This window comes from Ooceraea biroi, chromosome 11, assembly GCF_003672135.1.
Source record: "Ooceraea biroi isolate clonal line C1 chromosome 11, Obir_v5.4, whole genome shotgun sequence".
In the NCBI taxonomy this organism is placed as follows: domain Eukaryota; kingdom Metazoa; phylum Arthropoda; class Insecta; order Hymenoptera; family Formicidae; genus Ooceraea; species Ooceraea biroi.
This window is the reverse complement of record NC_039516.1, coordinates 6,369,815-6,389,032: the sequence shown is the minus strand read 5'-3', so window position 1 is coordinate 6,389,032 and position 19,218 is coordinate 6,369,815. Positions and strand designations below refer to the sequence as shown.

Sequence of the window (19,218 nt, the reverse complement as noted above, 5' to 3'; positions counted from 1 at the left end):
GAACATTTCGAAAAACGTCGATATTCCTCAAGAATCCTCAAAAGAATCATTCAAGTTACGATACAATAGCGAGAGATCCGTTGTCTCTTAATTGGCTAAAATGACGAGAATGACCAGCCTCTGAACGTTTGCCTTCTGCAAATGACAGATCAGTAAGGGAGTGTAGCTAAATTTTCTCTAATTGTTACGTTTCTCCGTTCCTCGTCCAAGAACAAGTCACGAGTATCAGAAGCTGAGTGCCAGGGGGATGCGGACAAACGCACGTGGTACGCGCGAAAAGAATAGCTCGGCGCATTGCGGCCGACGCTATTTATGTAACACGCATGTAAATCTCGATCTGCATAAATAGCCGAGTATTATGCAATGTCATACGTAGCGCAGAATCAACTGGCGCTACGACGACTTGCGTGAAAACGCTTCAACAAGGCTTTTCAGCGTCGCGGAAAATGTCCTCTCGCGTGCTCATCCGCATCCGCCCGTACGCGCGAAATACGTACGTTATAAATTTTATATTCGCGCAATAAAGCCGACACAACGCTCAACGCAACGTCGTTACTGCCGATCATAAAGTCTCGCCGCATCAGCCAATTCGAGGATTTCTCATTGGCATCAGCAATGTTGATTAAGGCATTTCGAGCATGGTTTTTGCATTTTATGTAACGTCGTGTGACAGCGAAGGTAACAATCAAATGTGCCCCATCAAAAATCGCGGATTATAGATATGAGAATGCGTTATTCGTTGTCTGACATTCAGATTGCGCGTTCTCCTCACGTACGAGACGCGGCTGCATCATTCTCGGTGCAAGCTGAGCGATAGCGCAAGCTACCGCTACCCAGCAGCAGTTGATCCATCATATTATATTGGCCCATACGCTTCGACGGACAACTGAAAGTATTGAGAATATGTGATTTATCTACCTTTTATGATTACGGCACGCGCGTAATTATACACGCGTGTACCTACGCACCCGCCGTAAACATTGTCCCGTCATCGTAAAGCCGAAAAGCGTGAGTCACCGTCGCTGACACATAAGCACGCTGCCAACTGCGTCGGCTATTATTCACCACTTATTGCATTTCCGTGGGATTCACGCGAAGAATGACGCTCTCGTCTCGCGGAGGCGATCATCTTCGCAGACGGATCCGCCGTGAGCGAACGAATCGCCGGACGGAATCGTCGGGAATGACGACGTTCGCTCGCGAAGGCGGTCAGAAAAGTCGGCTGACAATGAAAAAGATTGCCGGCACTGCGATAAGATCTTCGATAAGGCTGATTGAACCTGGCGATCCCCGGCGATACCGGGCGGAAGACTCGTGCGTGCCTCGAAAGGGCACACCTGCGCCCTAATTAGGATATTTCGGGAGCCGGCGGACGGCACTGCATTATGAAAGAGAGCTCGCGAAGGATTACCTACCGCAGGATCGCCACGAGACAAATGGCTCGTTCATTAGCGCGCCCCTGCAATAACGATAAACGGGATATACGGTGAACCTTTGACTTCGAAATGGTAGCAGGCTCGTGGAATGCTTCTCATTGGCGAGAACAACGCGTGTTCTCCAAGTGTTTCTTGTTATCCCCGAGGTAATCCCGAAGCCTGAGCGAGTACACGTGTGCATGCGGTGCACCGGTAATACCTGGACGAGCGTTTTAAAGACTCGAGGCTGCCTTTGGAGATACGCGAGTGCACGGAATGCGTTCGCCTCGCGCGCCATTGCACACGTCATTGTCGCATTTTTGATCGCACGTTGTCATCGCTGAGTGTGCACATCAATAGCTGATCGTTTTGTTAAAAATAAACCGAGTCGATCAGATAATATTCGCAGAAATGATCAGCAGGATTTTGCACCGAGACGAAAGCTCGACTTTGTACTCTCCTGAGCGATGCATCCTGGAAATGCATAATTTCACAAAGCAGATGCCTATCGGTTGCTTTCAGTTTACCCTTTCTTTTTTACGGACTGATATATCTCTATAATTAGAGGTGAAAATACGAATCTATCCTTTGGTTGGATCTCACGGGCGTGAGAGGAAGTTCATTAGCGAATCCATTAACATAATTCATTCGCACCTTTTAACGCACGCAAGAAGCCCGTCGTGTTTTTCATCCCTCGTATAGCGGAGCGTCATCGGAAAAACGCCTCCTTCGTCACACCTCGCGCGCAGGCAGCTCTCGTTATCGGCCTGCGCGATATCGAACTCTTTCGTCTCGAAAAAAAAATAGAAACACCATCGCACGAGCACACACACGTACGTCGTCCTCGTGTCGGTTCCATGAATGAAACGCGCGCCGGATACGCCGGTTCACACGGACGGACGTACGCACGCACACGACTCCGCCTTTATCAGCCGTAACGAACTCGCACTTCGACCGATGTGACGACGCGGCGTGTTTCCGCCGATAACACCGACGCGCTTATCGCCGACCACGTCGCGTCCTCGACGCCAGCTGGCTTAGTTTTACAATTCTCTGGACGCGCCGATCGTTCCTCCCTTATTCCGCCCGAACACGAAGGGCGCAAATTGGATTGCTCTCCCGATGTGTACGCGCGCGCGCCACATGCACGGATAGACAACACCCGCGAAATCGGAATGATCCTAGCAAATATCCCGTAAAAAAATACAAGACCTCGATTTTTAATTCCGAAGCCAGAGAGAGAACAAAACAGACGGGGAGATAAAGCACGCATCTTCGAATTTTTAAATTAACAATTTAAAAATTAACAATTTAAAAATTAAAAATTATCTTTTGAAGAAGAACAGATGGAACTATAAAAAATCATGTTTTCCTCAGTTCTGTTCTGTTCTCTTCGTGCGGTAAATTTTAATCGTACTTCACACCGTTCCATCTTGTTTTTTGCAGAGTAACAAGCCGTGTGCGAGAGCCTTCGCCGAGGAAGGAGCGCGTTTGTCACGGCAGAAGGATTACAAGGGTTGCGTCGCCGTCTTGTCGCCGTTGTCGTTATCCGGCTACGACGGATCTCGTATTACACAACGGGCGGGATGCTCGGGAACGGCTTCCTCCGCGCTGCCGAGGAAGGAAGATCTATTAAAAGCGGCCGTGTGTGGCGACTATACACGCGGCTGCAGGCGCGCTATATTTTTGGCGGGCAACCCATTGACTGACGAGCACGCGCTTTAGTCACAAGACTTGGTACGTTGCCCGTGGGCGCATATTCGCGTAATAACGTCCCTCCGTCCTCTTCCGCGGTTCCACGTGAAAAATCGACATCAGCCCTGCCCACGCTTTTTCCTTCGCACGCGAAGTTTTCGAAGTCAAGGTTGCGTCAAGAAAATCGTACTTTCGACGTGGGTGGACTTTCGACTTCGTCGCTCGATTCGTCAACGCCGCCCTTCCTTCCTTTCCATCCTTTTGATGCAGCTGACATTTTCAACGCGACCTTTACAGAATGAATTAACGTATTAACGTTGAGAATGAGCGAGGGAATGGAATCTCTTCAATCGCAAGCGATACTTGTTCCCTTCGTTAGGACTCGCGCAGCGGCTCTCCGCGGTGGCGAGACAACCGGTATCTCTCCTCAGATTTGCATTCCCGGAAGACTATCTAGCCGCGATGATTGGCATGAACGTGCGCGTAACGTGCGAAACGAGTTTGCACCTTTCGCGCACCTTCGCGGTCGCCGATTCCAGGTAGAACCGCACGGCCGGGGGCCGTGTAAATCGCGGCGCGGATACGTGGAAGTTCACGCGCGCGAGAGCGGCTTCCTTCTCTCTTTCCTGTATCTCGTCTCTCTCAGTCTTTCTCTCTCTTTTTGTCTCTTTCTCCCTCTCTCCCACGCTCGAGCGCAGGACGCTATCGATTCCGCTCCCGTTTCCGGGAAGCGTTTGCACAGCCTCGATCAATATTTACAACGAGACTCGGAGTTCCGATTGCACGCCCCTTCCGATTTGGCCAGGGTCTCTCGCGGGCGCGCTCGTGATTCTTGGCCGACTTCCGGCGATATTCACAAAGCGCGGACATTGAGCGAGCATCCGGATGCGCAAAGTCGCGTTTATGGCCCCAATGTGCTTTATGGGGTTGCTAATGCGCGACCGTCTGTTACCGAGACAGTGCGCGTCGGGCGACCTCGAGAGTACTCGATGTTCCGAGCACGCTTCCATGCGACACTCGTGTCTAAAATATATATCACGTGACTTTTGTGTAATAATATGTATATATCTATATCTACTAGATAATAAGCGCATGTGCGTGGCTTTTCTGAATAATTCCTTTATCATGTCGAGACTTGGTTCCTATATATATCTACGTTATTTAGCTCGATATACTGTTACTTTCCGTGTTTGGAGACTGATGAAGCGCGATAAACGATGCCTCCTCCGTCTCGTCTCTTTCCGGCGCCTCGCCTTCGCGCTTTATCCGACGTTTGTTGCACTCGCTGCCGCGAAACGTCAATATTGGCGGGAAGTATCTGTTTTTATCGGATACGCGCGCGTCGATTTCGCTCGTCGCCGATAAGACACCGCGGCTCTCGGAAGTTTCCTCCGGACTTGCCTCGCTTCATGAGAAGAGAAAAAGGAAAAGAAAAAAAAATACGATACGATGTATGGCCTCGCCACGTATATTAATTACCGGCACGTGGTGCATTTGCGCGCGCGTGCGGGCCGACGTAATGGAGAACGGTAATAATAGCGGCGCGGCGCCGATGATTAGACTCTGTGCATTCGCGTACTGCACAGGCAAGGTAACGAAAAAAAGGGCAAGGCCGGGCGGCGCTGGCTCGTGCGGCGAGTCTTCGTGTTATGTCATCGCAATTAGGGGATTGTTGGGGAAATCGGCACGCTTCCTTCCTCCGCGATGTGCGGGCGCACGCTCCGCCTCGCGGACTGCACATCGTAACGCCGCGTTATCCGTTAACAGCCTCGACATAAATCAACCAGTCGCGACGAGGCCTGCTCGTTATTGAACACGGTCATTAAAATGCCACCGTGCTAACTCCTTTATTTAAATGTCACCACCGCATGAAATCTAATTAATTACGTGCGCCTCGCGTATATGTGAACAATAAGGAGCGCCAATAATCGATCGACATATCAGAGATTGATAAAGAGAGAGAGAGAGAGAGAGAGAGAAAGGAAAGAGAGAGAAGCGAGGCGTCCTTTTACGAACGTGGCTTTTACTTTCTCTTGAAAGCGCGCACACACAGCGCGCTCGTATAACAACATTCCGCGTGCCTCGCCGAGCATCGATCGCGGATCTGATTCCCGATGCGTCCGTTTTATCGAACGTGAAACGCACATTCACCTTGCGATAGCTGCGGAGGCTCGAGTAGTCCAAACCTTTCATCCGTCGGTGTCAAAGTCGTATTAATAACGATAGTATTTCGCCCCAAAAGGTCTCGGTGGGGTCAATAAATGCCCAATGATCCGGAGCGGAGCTCATTATAAATCGCGGCGGGTTTTGATGGCATTAATAATTCACGAGTGACCTGACACGCATGGTATATGTCGGCGATAAATAAAATCAAATTCCATCCGGATTCCATCTGCTCCTCGGCGGGAACTTCGAGCGGCAGAGGCGGCGTGGAGCGACGTAAAAGCGCGTGTAAGAGCGCGCCTTATCGCTTACGCGCACGCTTGCAACAAAAAAAAGAAGAGAAGCGCGATTCTCCCGCGAGACTCTCCCCGGTCGCCAGGACGCGGCGGGACGCGGGGGAAGAATTGATCGTTACAGTTCCATAAAATCTGGTACACACCGCTCGTTAGCTAGTTGATGACCTAGACGGTGGCCTCGCGAGCACGGAATGTGAATCAGCCGCGCGCGGTGCTCCCACGGGCGTTGTTTACAATGCACTGCGTGTGCGTGCGTGCGTGCGTACACGCACTCATTAATGCGGCGCGGCCAGGTAGTACGACGCGCGCGAGAGTATCGTGTCTGCCGGTGGATGTAGTGGAGAGGTAAATATAGAAAGCTTGTTTATACGCCGGCGGAATGACGGTTGACACAATAGCGGATGATAAAAAGAGATATTAATATACGTACGTAGCAGCGCGAGCGAGCTGCGTGCGCGCTGCGATCGTTCCGCGCGGGCGAAATACGCGAGGATGAGATCACGAGGACGTGATTCGCGTGTCGGAGACGAATCATCGACGGGTGAATGCGTCATACGTCCGAATGCGTCGTGCAGGAACAAACGCAGTAAACACTTTCGTAAAGAGTAATATATCTCTTGTATAATTCCTACATGCTTTATATCGCTTCCGGTAGCTCTTTGTGCAAGGTAATGAACTTTTTTTTCAAAGTACAGCTTTTACGGCGCTCGACGTATCGCAGCTGCGTAAAAGAAAAGGGCCGTAAAGCTAAAGCAGAGATCGTAAAAGGCTTAAGTCCTCCCGCAATCGCGCGCTGCAACGGTAGGATAAAGCAGACGGAGCGCGGCGTTATGAATTTCAAATAAACCGACGTATGCAAATACGACATTTATAGGTGCGCGTGAGTGATCTTTGAATATTACCGATAGACATTAATCAGATGCAAACGAGATGAAGCATTCCGTTGTTATTTATGCTGCCGCCGCCGCGCCCCTCGGTGTGTTTCACCGCGATATCTCACGTTTTTCCAAGCGGAAAAGATTATGTCCCGACGGGTCTCGCGCGGTTTACGATTGACCCAGGTCAAGGCGAGGACGTCTATTGTCGCGGCCTCCGCTGCGACACGCACAGGAAATGTCTGACCAGTGTCGGACGACGGTGTTTGCAAATATGGCAGGACCGCCAGGAGATCGTGAGAAGTGCTTGATGTCCGCGAGGTCGCGAGAAAATATACTCGCGGGGTGCCCTCGGTGCGGATTCTCCCTAGCACCGCGACTTCCGGCAATCCTTTTTTTTCTTTTAGCTTCCCGTGAACTCGGCGATGTGCGCGCGCGACGTTTTCTCACGGCGAGGATTTCCTTGAAATACGTTTCGATACGGGAATACAGATTCGACGAATTCAAATCGTGGATTCGATACGGCGTAGACAGAAAGAGAGAGAGAGAGAGAGAGAGATATTGAGGAACGAGATTGTGCATCCTTTCACACGCTCTCTGCCGTATCGCGCGCATTTTTGCGATTATCGCGTTAGCGTTATTCCGTTTTTCTCGCAATTCGTCGTAGATAAACGACAGGCACGATCCGTTTTACCGAGGAACGACTCTTTCGACGCAGTTTACTTTGGCACGACCGAGTCTTCCCGCGTAATGCGCAATCGAACTCGTCCGCGAATCGGTTTCGAGTCGTGGTCATATAGAGGCGCGACACGATTCCACCCACAGATTCCGAGGATGTTATTACCAGCGCTTGGGCGTCTATACGCAGTTACGTGGAATGTCCGGATCACCACGTCATCGTACATCACCCAAGCGGAGAGGTGAGTCATCTGTTGTGAAAGTTCTCGTTTCGATTACTCTTGAAACATGTTTTCGCGGGATACGTGACACGAGAAACGATTATTTCATAATCGTTCGCCATTGCTCGGAGATCCGAGCGTGCAGGTATCCGTCGCTTTTATTACAGAATAAAGGAGTTACGTGTGTATTTCACAGTGTACGACACGTAGATACCCGGCGCTGATTACACTGCAGAATGCGGTCCGATCGGGGCAATTCCACGAGGCGGCGCTTAAGGGCAGTAGGTCAGTCCCGAAATGGTCAGACGTCCTATTGATCCGCGCGAAGCGCTAGCGGTCACGCTTAAGCACAATTATCATTATTTAAATCGTTAACGGGCGGACGATCGCGGCGTTATAACGCCGGCGGTCAGGCACACGTACACATGATGTGTGCACGCTCGCTGGGAAATTATCGCGCGGATTATTATGGAATCTATTTCAAGACTGTATCTGGGCGACATTAATATGTGCAACACCATTAAGTGAACCGGCACTGGTTGATTTATACGGCGACATTTGTCAAAGGGAGGCAAACACACACCGCGCATAACATAATCTCGCCCGGGACACGTGCAATATTCATGAAATCGTGGTGGCGCGCCGTGTTTCACGGGGAAACGATAGGCGCGCGCGTACGTATAAAATAGAGCCGTTAACATTGGCATAATGCGGCCGGGTCGGCGCGTGTTCTCCCGTGTGCTCGCATTTAATTGCCGAAACCGCGAGTTAGCGCATTTATCTATGACGCGCGAACATCACGGTACGCGACGCCGGACCGTAAATCAAATCGCGCGGTGCACGCGCCGCGAAGGAATTACGCACGCGGGGAGACAGGCATTTAGGAACGCGACGCGAGAGAAAGAGAGAGAGAGAGAGAGAAACGAGAAAGGGAAAAAAGGTGAATATTTCAAGACTGCACACAGGCGCCGCTCAATTTACGGCGCGCGACCTCGCGCTCGCAATTATCCCGCCGCGATTTTTCCGCCGTTTGGATGGCGGGGTAACCGTACGACGGTAATTACCGGTTGACAATGTTGCCCCGCACGCGCGTAATAACATGTCGCGGTGAACTCGATACCGCGCCGCTGATTTTCATAACGCGGTGTCCGCGTTCGCGAGAGATATATTTAGCGTCGCGAGAGAGCGGATACTTTCCTCGCGGCTACTGCCGCGCAGGTGATCGCTACGAACGTTCGCCGGATTGGCGCCGTGGGTCAGTAAACTGAGAAAAAAAGGCGGCAGGATCGACGAAATCGGCCTCCTTGACAAAATCACCCTTGCTCGCACGAATCGAGCAAATTGGCACGCCTAAACGGTAAATCGCACTCGTTAGATCGACCGATAACTCGTTTCAGTGATTACATCACGTTCGTCGTGTCTGAGAAGTTATCTTCTTAACGTTTGGTCGAAGTTCTCCTCGTTCGCGCGAAGTTTCGTCGAGCTGACCACCTCTCCTTCCTTTTTCTCCGTATGTAGCTCTACCGGGAACACGCGTTACACGCGTGTAGCTGCGAGTTTGGTGACTCTGACCGTCTATTTGCGGAGTGCAGCATCAGACCGGACGCGCGACTCATTCCCCCGTGTCTGGGTCGAGTTCAGACGTGCGGCGCGACCGAAAGCTCGGCCCGCGGCCGCCCGTCGAGTATAGGTCAATCCGGAAATAGTCGGAGACATCGTGTCTTCCTATTACTCAACCGGCGACACTTCCTCGCGACGCTAAAGAACGCGACTGCCCTGCTAACAATCACCGCCTCGGCGCGCCGATAACGATTACAATTGCGACGCACGTTTATCAAGTGCGAGACGCGGCGTTATATTGTGCCGCGCAGCTACGAGTTCCCGTTAAGCGCATTCGTTTACGGTAAGACGGGATTCGTTCCGGCACTCCCGGTAAGTCGAGTGCAACCGCTCGGGTCTACAAGACGGTCTATTTCGTAGGGCGATGGATTAGCGTCAAGTAAAAGTGTGGTATGTGATACTGTTTCTACTCAACAATCTCAAATGGGAAAAAGTTGTGTTAATAATTGACGATATTATACATTGCCTGTCTCCGTTAAAATAAATCTATTATAAGACAGTATTATTGAATACTCTGTTACACACATTTCTCGCAGACTCTCTAACTAAAGTATTACTATCAATTGTCTGTAAGATGCTTTCAATGGCCTAGTTCTCTCTCAGTGTTTGCCTCGCGTACAGCATCTTCGTGCACGAAGTTGGAGCACAACCGTGCGTTTAGAAAATTGTCGCCGTAAAATTGTTACCCTCGCATTTGCCATTACGCTACAGACAGATACAACGTTTCCAGATTTCGTCGGCGACCCACGTCGTCACGTTCGCAAATTAGCGAAACGAGCGGTGGACGTGGCGCGTGGCCGTGCCGGTGTCAAGCGGAATGGCTCGAGTGCACTCGCACGACGGCGTCTACGACGACGAGGATGACAACTATGACGGCGACGCCAACGTCGTCGAGGACGTCGACGAGGAGGCGACCCGGTCTCGCGCGGTGTCGCGCCGCGGCTTAGGGACAGTGGGTCAAGTAGGTCGTTCCCGCAACGCTCAGACGGCCGACAAGCGCGCAAGCGGAGGTTACGTAACCCTCGGAGGGAGAAAGTCTGGTCTCCTTCTCCTCTCTCTCGTTGTCCTTCCTTCTCTCTCGCTCTTGCCCTCTTTCTCTGTCTCTCCATCATCACCACCACTACCATCACCACCACCATCAGCACCATCACCACCACTGCTATCGCGACCTCCTCCTCCTCCCTCTCCTCGTCTTCCTTCGCCACCACCTTGCACCTACACCGAGAGACGATCGTCTCTCCTCACCTGAACCGCGGACTGTTTACAAACAAATCCTCCCACCTTTCCAACGGCTTGTGCGATCGTGCGCCCCAGCTTGAGCTGCTGGGATTGTCCCGGATCGACCATCGAGCGGCAACGACGACCAGCAGGGACGACCAGGTCGAGCGAATAAACGAATGAACGAACGAACGAACGAACACGGACCAAAGCACGACGGCAATGTCGCTGCAGCTGGTGGAGCTCACCAGCCAGACTGCATTTCGCAAAATTGCAGTCGGAGGAACGGCGACCAAAGAAAGCGACCCTCGTCTGAGCGCGTCCTGGAGAAACTGTCTGACCTCTCCGCCCATTCCCTCCGTCGTTGTCATCCCTTGTTTCTCACTTGATCCCGTTCTATTCTACGTTAGTAGCGCGTTGCTTCCCCTCTCGTCTCACCTTCTCACCGTCGTTATTTCTCTCGCCGACATCTCTCTTCACCGCCCCGTCTCCGGTCTCCTCTCTCGCGCGCGCGTATCCCCTTCCCTCCACCCCTCTTGCTTAACGCCGCCGTCACGAACGTCGTCGTCGTCGTCGCCGTCGTTCCAACCTGGAATCGACTGCGAAACTCTTTCGAGAGCGAGATAGGACGAGAAGGAAGAAGGAGGAGAAGGAGGAGGAGGAAAAGGAGGTAGTGGATAGAGAGAAGAGACCGGGACGAGCGAGCGCGCAACTGCCGCTTACTTTGCTTTTTACAGTCGCGTTCCAGATTCTCCGGAATCCGGTGCGCGTTCATAACTGTAGTTAATTGTTGTTTAGGTCGCGGTGCCTCTTCGTGGCAATGAGCGGCGGATAAAGATGAAACGGCCGAGCTGGAACGCCGGCGGCTTCCGGATCGACGCGGGCTTCGCGCGAGTCGAATGACTGCGGCGGAATCGTGCCTCGCAGTTTCACGTCAAAGACCTCGAAACGCAGCGAGAGGCATTTTCGAGGTCCACAAATAAGCGTGCTTCATCAAGATCGATTTCTGCTCGTTTCAATCATCGTGCTACATTAAAAGCCTGGGAAAAGTGATCAGTAAGATCTGTCCGGCACTAATACGAACATGAGTTTCTCGCAGAGATGTAGAAAGAGGAACGCGACGCATTAAATTTGAGAGTCTACGTTTCTCCAGTGGTCCCTCCAAAACGTGATCTTCCCAAACCTGTTGTAATAGCCATACCAAACTTCTGTAGTACACTTTCAACTTTCGATATTATTGACACTAATCATGCATATGTGCAAATGATACGGTGCGATGAGTTACATAAATCGCGCTTTTTTGTTCCTCCACTTCTTAAATCATTGAAAAACACCATCGACTGTCTCCTCCGCTCGGATTAGATACCTGTTCGCGTTCTCACAGCGAGAGAAGTCCGCGATCGATCGTTGCATAATTTACCGCGGCGCGCGAGCGCGTGCAGTACGCGGACGAGGAGAGCGCAGTTAGCTTACGAGCTCGAGAGAAGGGAAGAAAAATGACAAAAAAAAGAAGGAAAAGAAAAGAGAGGAACGATCGATACTCGGTTATGCCGCGAGGGGAGGACGAGAAGGGTGGGAAAGCCGATGTTACGTACGTACGTACGTACGTCCGGCGAGGAGGCCAGACCTCGTTAAGCATTGCAATTATTCGCCGCGGCGCATCCGTTTCGTCGAGGACTGCCGATTCCTCGGAATCTCCGCCGCACGAAAGTCGGCCTGTGTGGCGGCACGATTGCGCGAGATCCGCGAGGAGCGCAGAAAGAGCGCGTGGTTGCGATTCCATTCGTCGTGTGTGCGCCGGACGCATAGACGAACGAACGAACGAACGAACGAACGGACGGATGAACCGACGAATGGGCGAACGGACAGACGGACGGGAATTTTACACAAAACATAAGCTGCATATAGAAACGCAGACACAGTGGCCTAGACAAGTAGGTCGCGGCGCAGTTCTCCCTGCTCGGGCTCGCGTGCGCGAGCTGTACCCACGTGTACACGTTTGTACGAGACGCGCGTGTAGAAGTGCGCGCGTGGTAAAGAAGAACGACGGAGAGAGAGCTTAGAGAAAGAAAGAAAGGGTAAAGAAGAGAGATGGGTGCATACGTACGTATATGCTCGCACACACGACGTTGCGATGTACATACGGTATTACATAAACTAGGTACCCGCTGCTGCGCCACACGTTACATAGGTATAGAGTACGCGCACGGGGAGCGGAGGAGCGGAGGAGCGAGGGGTTGAAGCCGGTGCGAACGATGGCGCAATTTTTTTTCGGATCATCCCCCGCGCGATTTTTCCCCGTTATCGATTCCGCCGCGCATCCGGAGTCGTGGGGAAACGCATTGCGATTGCGGAAAAAGCCGCGCGGTTGCAGTCGCAAGAAATCGCCGATCGAGATTACGACGAAGGGTACGGATGGTCTCGCGAGTTCTTCTTCTTCGTGGTTTTCGAACGGCGCGCGAGAAAGCGCCAAATAGGCTCGAGCGCGGACTGGTCCTCCCGAGCGTCTCGATTAATTCGTCGTATTTGCTTTCAATCGCGTCGAATAATATTGCCGTTGCGCCGCGGAAACTTGCACGCACGCGGGAGAGCGATACGTCGGTGCCGATTGCTGTCGCACGTGATATCGGCAAATGTAACTCAAACACGCCGCAAACGTAAATTTATTCGGAAAACTTGGTGTAGTTTCGCAAATAAAGCCAGTCAACTTGCTCTTGATCCGCTTCCGAAAAATCAGAAATCACGGGGTGTTCCGATGCATGGCGGTTTTTATTCCAAATACGATACATTTCTATGTAGCTTGCCCAATTTCGCCTCTCGCAACGACGTTGATCGCGCATCAATATTGGCAATTCGCTTGATTGAACATAACGTAACGAACGGCGTGGTTACGATATTCACGAGCAAAGTTCAACGTTACAGATTCCTCGGTATCGACAATCGGAATTGCCGCAATGACGGAGCTAATGTCGACGCGTGCTTCTCAATGCCGCAACGCGCGTACGCGTTAACAACACAATCTGCCGCCGTTGCTGCAACGAAAATTCCCCGTTTGCGCAACGGAGGATTTCCGACACGGGGTTTCCGATGTTGCCATCGCGCTGATAGGGGTCCCAGGCAGTTAGCGGTGCAGGGCCTGCACTCGTCCCTTAATTTTTTTTCAGCATCAGCCTCGAGCAAGAAAAGGAAAAAGAGAGTGAGCATTTTGTTGGAACGCGCATTTGTTCGCGCTCTAAGATGGCATCGAGCCGTCGTTCGCTCACGTGTACCTCACGTAAGTGCATCGTTACGTGGAGCGAGTGCACAGGTGAGACAGTCGTGCTTGGAGGGAGAGAAGCAGAAGAGGACGAAGACGCGTACAACGAAGCGGTGCAAGAACGAGAGCCGGTTGGTTGGTTGGTTGGTTGGTTGGTTGGTTGGTTGGTCGGTCGCTCGCTTGCTCGCTCGCTCGCTCGCTCGCGCAAATTGTCCCTGTGTGTCGAAAGTTTACGGTGAATTATTGCGTCGCAATATCTAGACGGGGCCCGTGGTTCGCCGACTATCTGGCCTACTTCCATGTTTTTACCCGCGCCGATTCGGAGTAGCGCGCGAGCGAGCGAGCGAGCAAGCGCATGTATAGCCGCGCGTAAATAGCCGCTATACAGGTGCGCTCCTCTCGTGCTACGGCGCCGTTAGGCCGACGAGAGCGCGTATCCGACGTATTGAAATGCAGGTGAGGCCTTTACGGGAGGCCGCGCGGTTTTCTTGGCGACGATCCCGCGAGCGGCGGCGAGCCCGACGATGACAGATGTCGGTCGAGACCCTTTAAAGTATTTCACCGATTTCACTCCGTCGCGAATCTATTGACGGCGACAATTATTCAAGTTTTGGAGCGCACGCTCGTAGACACACGCAGAATAATCGGCGACTAATCGGCGCTGCGTCGTCACACGAACGCGTTTGGTAACACTAATGGATTGTAATTTTAATGAGCGTTGTTAGAATCAAGTTTCGGTTCGCTCAAACTCGCTCCAGCTCGCTTCCGTACTCGCTCGAGGATCGGATCGCGGATAATTCACGCGTCGAGCTAGTAAATTTATCGTCGTGGCATTTCCTCACGAATTATCGTGCGAGATAACGCGCTTCTCATTACTTTTCACTTAGTACCTAGTTTTGCGACGCTAATAATAAACCGCGGGAAATTGTATTGCGATAGTTTCTGGAACGGCGGACGGCGGGATGTGCAACGACGTAAGCGGTGACCTTTTCAACGATTCGTTAGAATTTAGAGAATCGACGGCAAGAGAAGAGAATCGGCCTCGGCTTCATCGCTCGGTCCGATACGGACTGAAGAGAAAGGGTGAAGAGAGGATGGATCGTGAGCGACGTATACCTGGGTGATTGATCGCGTAAGCGCCCGTCGTCGCGACGTTCCGCGACGCTTCGTGGGAGTCGTAGTCGCGTTTTCTGTAATTTTAGCCGACCGGGTCGACGGAAAATATCACTTAGAATAACATTCCAAAGGTTGGAAAGCAGTACGGCACGTGGCCGACGTGATATATCGCGAAAATGTTTTTGTTAATCGCAAAAAATAAGCCATCGATGCGCTTCTTCTTGATTCCTTGGAAGATTGAAGAATATCACAAATGTCTCATTCTTATTCCTATTCGTTCTAATCTGATTATTGATATATGACAGAATTTACTTCCTTGTCATTTGTGATCTTTTGTGCAAAACTCGAAAAATGAAATTAAAAATATACTTCTTTAAAAAATGCAGAGTATAGCTCAATGCGCTTGAGAATTTCATCTACGAATTATTTGAAAAATTTGCAAAGTTTGTTGTTTGGGTCTCTCTCCTCTTTCTTTCTCTCTCAATATCAAACTTTATGACCAAGCCTCGAACTATATAATTCTACTACAACGAGCCTTTGAAATTAGCCAAAGAATATGATTTCGTCATCTCCAAGTCCTTGAATCGTAAAGATAGAAAGATGTCTCGCTTTCACAGTCGCTTGGTTCAAAAAAAAGTATCACATTTCAGCATTTCTGTCTAGAGAAAACGGACTGAAAGGTGGCGGGCGAATCCGTAAGCCAAGTTAGTCGGGTACGTGTCGCGGAACACCCTGTACGCATAAAATTACCATAAGCTATTGTGTGCCAAGTCCACATAAAAGAACCGGAGTTGAGACGTTCGCGGTCACCGCCGACGAAGAAATGCCGGAATGTCGGCGCACGTACGTCTCTGCGTATCGCATAACTCTTTGGGATACCATCGTCGCGAATAGTTTCGCTAAAGGGCGAGAACGTGTACGGCGGGGATGTGCCAATATAGCATTGTTGCGTTGCAACCATCAACGGTAATATTGCGAAATTACGGATGGCGCCAGTCATGGTTGAAGGATACAGCGATTACGCCGTTATTCCGCGAAGGCATGCGCGCGGATTTGTTTAATTTTAAACGCGCGCGCGGAATGCCGAGAATAACTCCGTATCCTAAAGGATAAGGACGATCGTGACTCGTGAGCAGTCGGCCTGACATTATATAATTGCCGTTGGTACATCGAGATACCAACGCATACACAATGTCGCGAGGAGTCGCGGTTTCTTGGCGCTCGACGCCGACCGTTCTCGCGTCGGCATTCACGTCGTTTTACAAGTCGAATCGCCACGGGAACACGGGGAGACGGATTCCCGCACGCGCGAACAAAGCGACGGCATTGTCGTTAATCGCGTAAGATGGCAAAGAGGCGCAGACAAAGCGACCGCGAGCGGAGGCGGGATTGAAATCGCGGCGAGAGTGTGTCGTTGAAACGCGTCGTCGTTTCAGCGAAACCGAGGCAATCGTTTCGGAATGTCGGCGTATTTACGACGTTATCGGGAGGAAAATGCGGGACGCGGAGCAGGAATTTCTCGCTTAAGGACGCCGGTACCCGGAAGGGTTACCGATACTTACGCAACGTCGCGCAACGTTTCGCTCGTCGGTAATTGTCGCGCGGTACGGCGCGCTGTTATTGAAGCGATAACCGCCCACAGAAGGGCGAATTGACACTTTGACGAGACACTTTTACGCGCGTAGCCATTTGCGCGCGAGTGTCTCACGAGTGCGCGTGCGGAATTTTCGCAACTTTTCACCTGATCCGAGTGGACACCCGATCAAACGCGCGCGACTATTCTGCCTATTGTTTTTCGCTTTGATTGATTACAGCGTGACGCTTTTAATATTTTAATTATCGTCATGTACGTGATAGCTGCGCTCGTCTAACGATGTTGTGCAACGACCGGCGGTACCGTAACGACGCAGTGTTATTGATAAATGAGAGAGAGACGCTCCGAGAAACACAATTGATTTTTGCCGTCTACGCAATTCTTGCTGCGATCGATCGATCGATCGGTCGATACCGCGAATCGGTGAGCGAATGGGAGCATCTTGCTCAAGTTCCATTGAACGCGGGGGCTGTGCGGTTACGTAACATCGTGTAACTCTGGCTGTGCGATCAGCGCGCGCCGGTAAACCGTGTGTAAACGCTGTCGTTACAGCTGGCACAATTATCGGCCGCTATCGATCCTCAATATTGGCAATCGCCGCAATCGGCGGCCGTTGATTGTGCCCGCTGTCGTCGTTATCGAGACGCGCTCGAGTACGTCTCCGCCGAGAGCGGCATCACCATACGTAGATCTAGGTTCTATGATGATTGCGCAAGATTGCGTAACCTTCCTCAACGGGGAGCCCGACGAGCTCGTAAATATCGCCGTAATTATACACCGAGGATACCCATCTGTCGATATCAATCGGCGTGTCCGACGATCTTGCAGATGTGCATTGTATGACACAATTCGCGCGTCGTGTTCCACTAAATCTTAGATACTTTCGTTGGAATCGTAGAGACTTGGGGAAAAGTCCTAAATTAGATTTGAATGATCGCTTCGAAAAAGTGCGAATAAAACTTCACGAATACATTTGACACGTTATTAATTGAAATTGCTAAATGCAATGCAAATACAATTGTCGAATGCGATTAATCGCATCAATTGATCTTCTATTTTTTTAGCGAAATGTAACGCGATTTAAATACCGAGAAAAAATAATCATAATCGAAGAGGATCACTTTTGCGTAATATCAATTTTGTTTAACGTTTCGTTCTTCTGTATTTCGAAATCCATGACACGCACTTGGAGATTCTGATTTTCGCACTCGAAGCACACCTGCATTGTCAGATTGCATCAAAGAGCACGGTGGTGCCTCGCAACCGCGCTTCCACGCCGTAGGTTGCTTAGTACGATTATGCAATATATTTTTTTACGCAGCGGCGAAAGCAGGAGGAGAAAAACGTCCAGTACTTGGGTCGTTTGTAATGTTTCACGGGTGTGCGTAGCGGGCGGGGGGATTAAGGATTAACGCGTTGAGTTACGCGCGTGCGGACTCGCGCTGCTGAGAGGAAAAAACGGAGGAAAAACGCGCGCTTAACGCAGTTATTTCGCTCGTACTTAGCGCCGCACGTTGGTTGCGTCGCGTAGATGCGTATTTCACGCGAGCCGCTGGCTGTTGTTCCCGTGAATTAAAAAGAAAACGCAGACTAAAGAGAAAAAAGGAGATAAGAACAAAAGAGAAAAAGGATCTCGCGAGCGCGGCGCGTAAATTATCTCGATCCCGGAAGTGATTACCGTCGCGTTGCGCGACGCGTAGATCGCTGGAAGTGCGACTGACGCGTTGCGTTTCGGATAATAATAGAGCGCATCTCTCCTCGGCGCCAGATCCTCTCCTGCCCCCGCTCCGCCGACGCGCCTCTTTGATCGGCGCCGATGCGCCGATTTCGCACATCGCACCGTTCTCGGAAGAAAGCTCGCTCTAGCGCATCTCATTACCGATGGCGTTGTAAATAACGCGCGATGACGCGCAGGAAATTCCGCGGAGTCCGGGCTATTTATAGACCGCGCGCGATATCGCACGCATCGCGGATGCGGACGATCGTTAGACCGGGGAGAGCGGGCGAGCGAGTGCGAGTGCGAGTGCGAGTACGAGCGACGGGGAATACCTTTCCCTGAAAAATACCGCGGCCGATCGTTGCCGCGGTTGCGAAACTTTGACGTGCGCATATCTTTCACTTTACCTCGCAGATAACCCCGCGAATATCGTGTTACCGCTGATTATTATATTCAAGAGTGCGTTTTCGATTTTGAATTCTCTCGCACTTGCGCTCGCCGCACTCTGTTGCACACACACGCGGATCGCGTATGAACAACGTTTGCTTGCAGTACACCTTCGACTTCTTTTTTTTCTTCTTTTTTTATTATTTTTTCGATGCACTACTCCGCTCGCCTCATGGACGTCGAAGCGAGGACGCACGAGAGTCCCTCATGCGGCATACATCACATCGCGGCGCAATAACAATGGCGATATAACCGGCTAATCGTAATTACATAAGTGTGTCACGTAACAGTTTCAACACGCGCTCGGCCTACCACTTTCCGCGAGGCACGTCAATGGCTTTCTTTTTACGCCGCGTATTTACTTGCACGAGGTAAACACGCGTGACGCCGCGTGATTTCGCCACGTTCAAAGAAATCGCCCCTTTCCGTCCGATGCACAATTGCCGTAATTCGTAGCGGCCGGTAAACCGCGAGTTATATCCTCTTTCGTCATTTTACGATCGTTCAGATAATTATTCTGTCACCGGAACGATTTGTACTTAAATCATACAATTTCTCCGTTGGGCCGCACCTCTCTGTCCATCTTGTCGAAAATCGTGTACGCCCGACCGAGTTACATGTTAATTAACGCATGGAAAATAGAGCAGGCGGCGTCGTTTAAGGCGCTCTTGCGAACGGCGATGGTTTCTCCATCTCGGACGCGCTCCGGCACGCATTTAGCGCCGCGTTTAGCGCGGTTCCGCGATCCGCAGCGGATCGGAATCTCGCCGGATTTGCAGCGAGCGTCCGTGGCCCACATTATGCCCGCGCGTATCGAAATAATTCGCGCGTTTGCAGGAGCCGTTTAACCAAAAGGAAAAAGAAAAATGAAGAAGAAACGGAGGGAGAGAGAAAGAGAGAGAATGAA

General features: G+C 51.2%; 1 protein-coding gene and 1 long non-coding RNA gene across 3 annotated transcripts in view; one reads left to right on the top strand and one right to left on the bottom strand.

Annotated features, from left to right (window-relative positions):
- LOC105275845 (3-phosphoinositide-dependent protein kinase 1) overlaps positions 1-19,218 on the bottom strand; it is a 293,477-nt gene that overhangs the window by 81,875 nt on the left and 192,384 nt on the right. The gene's annotated exons all lie outside the window — the stretch shown is intronic.
- Positions 1,830-19,218, top strand: part of LOC105275843 — a 107,799-nt gene continuing 90,410 nt past the window's right edge. The window contains exon 1 of the long non-coding RNA XR_002193027.2: positions 1,830-7,364. This is a non-coding gene — a long non-coding RNA (uncharacterized LOC105275843). The remainder of the gene's footprint in view (positions 7,365-19,218) is intronic.